Below are 8,025 nucleotides of genomic sequence, written 5' to 3'. Positions count from 1 at the left end.
TTACAGACGATTTGATCGCATTCACAGAGAGGGAGGGAGGGAAAGACAGGAGGGAGAGAAGAGGTTCTTCCCTCGCAAAATATTTGCAGAGATGGAGGTTAATTTTGGTCCGCCTTGACTTAGTTATGGACCTCATAACCCACAAGATGCAAAGTGCTACCACCAACAGTCGACGAGGAATAAACAAAAAACTGTAACGTCTGCATATTCGCCCAGAGAAGAACTTAAAACACACACATTTGTGAGGTATAACGGCGCGCCACGGGCCGTAACTCTCTTTCCTCATCAGCACAACGACCACCACCTCTCAACACTATGTTACCACAGTCTCCGCTTCTTCCATACTTCCTCTTATTTACCACCGTCTGGGTATTGGGGGAGGGGCCTCCGTGGCGTCGGCACGGGCTGGGGTTGTGGGCCTCCGTGGCGTCGGCACGGGCTGGCGTTATGGGCCTCGGTGGCGTTGGCACGGGCTGGCGTTATGGGCCTCGGTGGCGTCGGCACGGGCTGGCGTTATGGGCCTCGGTGGCGTCGGCACGGGCTGGCGTTATGGGCCTCCGTGGCGTCGGCACGGGCTGGGGTTATGGGCCTCCGTGGCGTCGGCACGGGCTGGCGTTATAGGCCTCGGTGGCGTCGGCACGGGCTGGCGTTATGGGCCTCCGTGGCGTCACCACCTGACACGTCTCTCCCACACAGTGATCGACGACACAGTAGCAGTCTCTCGTGCTAAAACTGTAACGACCATTTTACAACAGTCAAGACTGCCATAACAAGGCAAAGTTACATATTGATCTTACCCAACACATCTTTTAATGAGTCAATAACGATGGCGGAATCCTTCAGCAAGTCTCTCCAAACATCGTCACGGCCCACGGCTCTCCTGGCCGCTGGAGAACACTCGGCTGTTGTTGTTGTTGTTATAGATTCAGCTACTCGGAACAAGTTCCAAGTAGCACGGGCTATGGTGAGCCCGTAGTGAACTTACCTGGCACAGGAGCGGGGAAAGTGAACACTCAGCGTGGACCGTCATGTTCATCATGGTTGCCTGGTGCCACCTGAACTCACTCACTCTCTCTCCAGAGTAGCAACGGAAAATAACGGCAATTGGTTAGATATAATTGTAGCCAACTCAATACACAGTTTTTGAAGTAAACAGATAATGTAACCTTGAAGAACAATGTATAGCGAAGTCCTGCCTCACCAACTTACTGAAGTAGGCTACTACGACAAGCTATCAAGCAATAAATTCATTTTTTTTCTTTATTATGCACCCCATAGCCATCCCGTGGGCGGTGGTACAAAGGATTACAGAGGCACATAATCGTTTCAGGAACTGAATCCTCTAGTTCGTTTAACTAAGCAAATAATCCAATCTTTTGACGCTAGTTACACAATTATTAATGTTATATATACATGTACACATACTCATACATACATATATATATATATATATATATATATATATATATATATATATATATATATATATATATATATATATATATATGTGTATATATATATATATATATATATATATATATATGTGTGTGTGTATATATATATATATATATATATATATATATATATATATACATATTTAATCACCCACACAAATACACACATCAATAATCTTTTGTCACGAGTTATTCAACAAGAGGCTCACAACAGTCACTATACAAGGCACTTTACATCTATGATGAGTCGCACAGTTACTAGTCTTGCTGCACACCCACCCAACTGGGCGGCAGCTTTACAATCATGTGCTCCACACCCACCCAACTGGGCGGCAGCTTTACAGTCATGTGATCCACACCCACCCAACTGGGCGGCAGCTTTACAGTCATGTGCTCCACACCCACCCAACTGGGCGGCAGCTTTACAGTCATGTGCTCCACACCCACCCAACTGGGCGGCAGCTTTACAGTCACGTGCTCCACACCCACCCAACTGGGCGGCAGCTTTACAGTCATGTGCTCCACACCCACCCAACTGGGCGGCAGCTTTACAGTCATGTGCTCCACACCCACCCAACTGGGCGGCAGCTTTACAGTCACGTGCTCCACACCCACCCAACTGGGCGACAGCTTTACAGTCATGTGCTCCACACCCACCCAACTGGACGGCAGCTTTACAGTCATGTGCTCCACACCCACCCAACTGGGCAGCAGCTTTACAGTCATGTGCATGCATTACCTACAGTAAGCAAATTTTGGATACTTCGCTAAGATTTCGGGCAGCACATCATTATGAATGAAGTACTTACACATTTCTTGGACACTATTGATGGTGTTATCTCTAAATTCCGCGATTTTTTCACATTCCATTATATAATGACGCAAAGTATGCGAATAGTTCTGCTGACAGAGTTTACATTTAATCAAATCTACATCAGCAGATGTTACAAACTCCCAGAGGTACTTGTAGCCGAGCCTAAGCCTAGCAGTGGTAACATCTAGAAGTCTGCTAACCTTATAGGGTGACCCATAGACGTGTGGTTCTTCCTGCATAATAGAATGATAGATGGAGGAACTGGTGTGAATTTCACTTTGCCTCAAGTCTCCGAAATTTGGTTAATGCAAGAATTATGGGATGACTTTTTTTTTTTTACACTGACCAAAACCCCATCGCCATGTATCACACAAACCTGAGGGACCATGTAGGAATAACACAGATTTTCAATATTTTTCAATTCCCAAGGAAAAAAACGTCGTCTTGAAATTCTTAAGAAACAGCAACCTTAAAAAATTATTTTATTCATTTTGTTCTCATTATTCCCGTAATTGTGTACCTTGCCTCAAACTCCGGCGGCACACCCGTGGACCTTGGCGGCACAGTGGTTAAGAAGTAGTGGACTAACATGAGGAGCACTGAGCGTGGAGAGGCGGTACCTGACACAGGGCCGAGGGTGGCGAGGGGGGGACGCTTGGGGTTAATGGAGGCAGAGCAGGAGAACCTCAAACCGTGAGCCGGAACAAGAGTATGACCTTATCACCGCGTATATCTACTTATAGAACACAACATTTTATGTCTTGTTTTGGTTAGATTAGGTTGAGTTGGGCCACATTGGGTTTACTTAAAGAGTAACGATGACGTCGAGTGGTAAACATGTTCTCAGGTCCTAGACCCTACTCTGAGACAAAGGGGGCACCACCAGGACAAGTACTATAGTACCCATTGTGTTCATAATGTATGCTAATGACCAGGACAAGCACGTGGAGTCTGCAGCGGCAATGAGCATGGTTGTATATTCTTTGATAAAATTAATTAGAATGGGAGAGAATTGTAGAATGGGCCAAGAGCGCTGAACAAGCTGCATGGTGGGTTTAGAGAACAGCTCGTCCGCCTAAGGTTTCCCAACGTCAAGAAACTATCGTACTAAAGTGCCCTTATCCTAACCTCCCAGAGGACCCAAAACAGAAAACGGGACAGTATGTCAATTTCGCGAGCCGCTGCCATTTTCTAGAACAAGGAGTTTTATGGCCTTTGGTAAAGTATCAGTCAAAATACGACGTCTATTAGGACGACGGGTTAATGAGAGATATTACCCAGCTAAGGCAATGACAGACGTGACAGGATGACGGAAGCCACAACACGGTTCACAGTTTAGGTAAAATTTCAAATTTCTTAACTTCCAGGAATCGGAGGCTACAGGAGTACACACACCACCGAGCATGTCTCCGGAGGCACGTATCAAAGTGATAACATCAGCGTGTGTAAACAGGGCGCTATTTACAGAGGTGGTTTCATACATTTTAACCTGAAAGCATTCAGGGGCATCTTAAACAATAAGACGACTGTTACTAGGTTCCTCCTTTTCCTTGTCAATGTTAATGATCTGGCAGAAGAATAGGATCCTACATGATGATGTTTCCGGACGATACTGCCAATGAAACTAATCAGAACCAACAGATTGTAGAACATTACCGAAGAATTGAGACAGATAGCAGTTTTAATCTGAAAAAATGGCTAATGAACATTAAGCCTTGCAAATGCAAGGGAATGATAACGAGAACGGGTGCGAGACGTCAGGGTCGTTACATGAGGGGAAGCAGTTGCTGGAGCCGGAGAGGCAAAAGGTCCTATGGGTAGATATGACACCAAACCTTGCAGTGGAGCCAAACATTAACATAATTACATCAGCGCCGCTGGAATGACAATAAAAAGCCAACGCCATTTCAATCTTTATGAAAAGAACCTAGCTGGGAGCCATTCATTAGGTGACAAGCAGATGAAAGGCCGAGCCCAGGAGCTGATGCCCTCTTTGCAAGCACATACAGGTGAGTACATGTATGGTGTGAGGAGCCCCGCCTAGAGAAAAGTACACAAATAGTGAGGTGAAGATGTGGCCGCCGGCTTCTCTCCCAGAGTCAACTCTCACGCCCGCGGGACACGCGAGAACCCTGGAAATGGTATTAGGTAAATTTGTTGTGTACACAGAAAAGCAGGCGAGCTGCCCTTACCCAACTGAGGAAGTGAGGGGATAGATAGGGGGAGGGGGTTAGTATTGGAGGGTGGGGGTGGATTAGGGAGCGGGATTAGGGAGAGAAAGGAAAGTGTGATGTATCTACTGCCGTACATTTGTACATCCTATGTCGGACACGTTGAATAACAAAGATGGCCGCCACCAGGGGAGAGGTAAACACACCAGCAGATGATCATCTTTTGAAGGATTTTCAGAACAAAATATAATGAAAGGAGGTTTTCTTGACAGGTTAGAGATTATTGAGGACATGCTAAAGACGTGTGGAGCAAAAGTACATGAATTAGAACAAGAAAATGAAGCTCTCAGGAATGAGCTTCGCACTTTAGAGGGAAGTATTCTTCTGCAAGGCAAGGAAATTATCACCTTTTTAATTAACCTTAACCGAGGATAGGAAAATACGAGAGACAAGAATGGCCTCTTAAGGATGACACTTAATGGAGAGAAACAAATTAAGGAAATTCTTAGAAATGCCAGGACATTGAAGTGACGAGGCCCGTGTGCTACCCCTGCCAGGGCCCGGGGCCCGTGTACCACAACATGAACGCTCTCGCCGTAGCAATGTTCATCAAGCATTTACACAACTATACCTACGAAACCTCTACATCTTTCCTCCATGATAGCGGTTCATTTCGATTATGGAAAGACGTACTGGTTTCCATACTGATTCATGAATACCTATCCTAACCTAACCAGGCCTGGGGCGCGTGCGCTACCCCTGCCAGGCCTATCCTATCCTAACCTTATCTTACCTTACCTTACCTTATCTTGCCTTGCCTTACCTTACCTTACCTTGCCTTACCTCACCTTACCTTACCATTCCCACCCCTACCCATCCCCGGTATTGTTCCTTAATGACATTATTGTTAGCAAGACCGTGTATACCTGAACATAATTACACATTCCTATCACAGCGTTTAAAGTTGTCATATGGCAAGTAAATAACTGGATACACTGTGTACACAAGAACCAAGCATCTGAATGAAGAGATCCGAGTGACAGGCAAAACAGAGCAGCTAGTTTCTTAACGTGGTGTAGATGAGATTCTTACACTCGTCATTCATCTGGGGTGTTGCCCCGGGTGTTTACCTACACCCTCCTTGTGTTGACTGAGTGGGGTCACCCATCCATCACCACCCCACACTCATCCGTCACTCACGCCCACCTCACCTGCACAGGGGAGAAGGCAGCCAGAAACGAGAGCACACTCACCTAACCTGCCGTTTGTAGATTTCATATTAATTCTATATAATTATGCCAGTAAGGGGAGTTTAGTGAAGTTCAGTCACTCCTCAGTTGTGTGAACATAAGAACTGTATACATTTATATGTATTCAAAATCACCAATGTCAGACCCAGTAGCTGCCAGTTCGGCACGCACCAGTGTGGCAACTCGAGCGGGAAAATGTACAATGCTCAAAAATTGAATTCATCAAACAAATTTAATTTGCAATCTATATAAATAAAACTGTTAATGTTCGTTTGTTCAAAATCGCTAATCTCCGAAAGTTCTTCACCGATTGCTTTGAAAATTTCACACAACGTTCCATTCGCATCCGAGCAGGTTTTCATATACATACTACATAGATGTCACACCTGTGACGGGAAAAAAACATGTTTTTTTTTTTAAATATGTTTTTCCAAGTGAGGGAAATCTTCGAAACTTCTTTACCGATTGCTTTGAAATTTTGACAACGTTGCATTCGAATAGGCGCATGTTTTTATATACCTACTATATACATGCCTCACCTGTGACGGGAAAAACACTTTATTAAAACAGCGCCATCTGTTGGACGAAGGAGCAACACAAGCTGCAATCTCTGAAAGTTCTTCACCGATTTCTTTGAAATTTTGACACAATGTTCCATTCGAATACTCCTGTGTTTTTATATACCTACTACATAGATGCCACACCAGTGACAGGTAAAAACATGTTTTTTTTTTAAACAGCTCCATCTGTGGCACGAAAGAGCAACATACGCTATACTAAGTATATTACGATTCCATTTCAATGTTTTCAATTTCATTGATAAATAGAATTTTCATAGATTTCGAATTATTTTCATTCTGATTGAATTATTTTGTGTGACATTGTGTTGGAATTGAGCTGTGTTGTTTACCATACAGTTCCTTTCGTCACTATAGTTTATTTGTTATTTTTTCATTGGTTTTCATTTCGGTTTTTAACTGTTTTTCTTATATTTCAGTGATGGGAACATCAGATCATTTCATGTTCCCACTTTTCTGATGGGAACATTTGATCATTTGGGAATGCATTGGACGAAGGAGTGGGGAATGGTGGGGAGGACGATTAGGGATGAGGGGGCGGGGGGGGGGGAAGGGGAGTAATGGTGGGACAGACGAGAGGACGGTGGAGTTGGGGGATGGTGGAGAGGACAAAGGGACGGGGGACGAGGGAATGGTGGGGAGGACGAGGGGACAAGGGAGTGGTGAATGGCTGGGAGGACGAGGGAGTGAGGAATTGTCGGGAGGATGAGGGGACGAGGAAGGGGGGGAATGGTGGGGAGGACTGGGAGACAGGGATAAGGTTGCTGTTGCTCAGCATCGCACACGCGTTGCACACACAGCAACGCGTGGCCGGGTACAGCTAGTTAAAAAATAGCTTTGTGTATAGCTTTGGATGCGAGAAGGATGGTATTTAGAGCAAATGTGGCCACTGTAGTTAAGTGCAGATGCAATACTCAACCATCATACCATGCCCACCTAAATGCATTTTTATTATATCTTAATAATAATAGGTCTGGGTTTTACAGCCTCGTTTATGAATCACATATATGAAAGCCCTATTTCTAAATCTTATTCAGGGAGTGAGCGTATATCAGCGCTCCACCTCCACGCCACAGCTCGGGCACATAATTTACCATAACCAAACACTGAAGACATTCCGTGCTAGACGATCGCGGCCAGATACAGTAGTAATCAGACTGTTGCATCAGCCGGCTGGAAACCAAAGGAAACCAAAGCCGGGAGAATTGCCACCAGTGCCAAGGCGAACTGCAGTCTGCCGGGGAATTATTACCCTTAAATCTGGCCATCAGACAATGTACTTCACATAAAGTAAACATGTTGGCCGCCGCTGCCCAGGCTAGCAGGAGGTCCATTACCCTCCCCTTGCTGCGTCGCCAGCCCTCCCCTTGCTGCGTCGCCAGCCCTCCCCTTGCTGCGTCGCCAGCCCTCCCCTTGCTGCGTCGCCAGCCCTCCCCTTGCTGCGTCGCCAGCCCTCCCCTTGCTGCGTCGCCAGCCCTCCCCTTGCTGCGTCGTTATTCACTCATTATTACATAAGGGGTCTCCACACAGAGCCGTCAGCAGGGGTCCTCCTCCGGCCCGCTGCTCCACTCCTACGCTTCCTCAACAACGCTGCATATCTCATCAGCGCAGAGTCCTCGCTACATCAACCACCAAGATTTAGTGCACGAGGGTGTGTTACGAGGGTGTGTTGCTTGGGGTTAAGAAACCTTTCCTCGCCGCCCAATTGCAACACGACTCCCATTACTTAACATAAGGGGTCTCGCAGCACAGTTGGCT

Source organism: Procambarus clarkii, chromosome 56, assembly GCF_040958095.1.
Source record: "Procambarus clarkii isolate CNS0578487 chromosome 56, FALCON_Pclarkii_2.0, whole genome shotgun sequence".
NCBI lineage: Eukaryota > Metazoa > Arthropoda > Malacostraca > Decapoda > Cambaridae > Procambarus > Procambarus clarkii.
The sequence above is the reverse complement of the archived record's forward strand: the minus strand, read 5'-3'. Positions refer to the sequence as shown.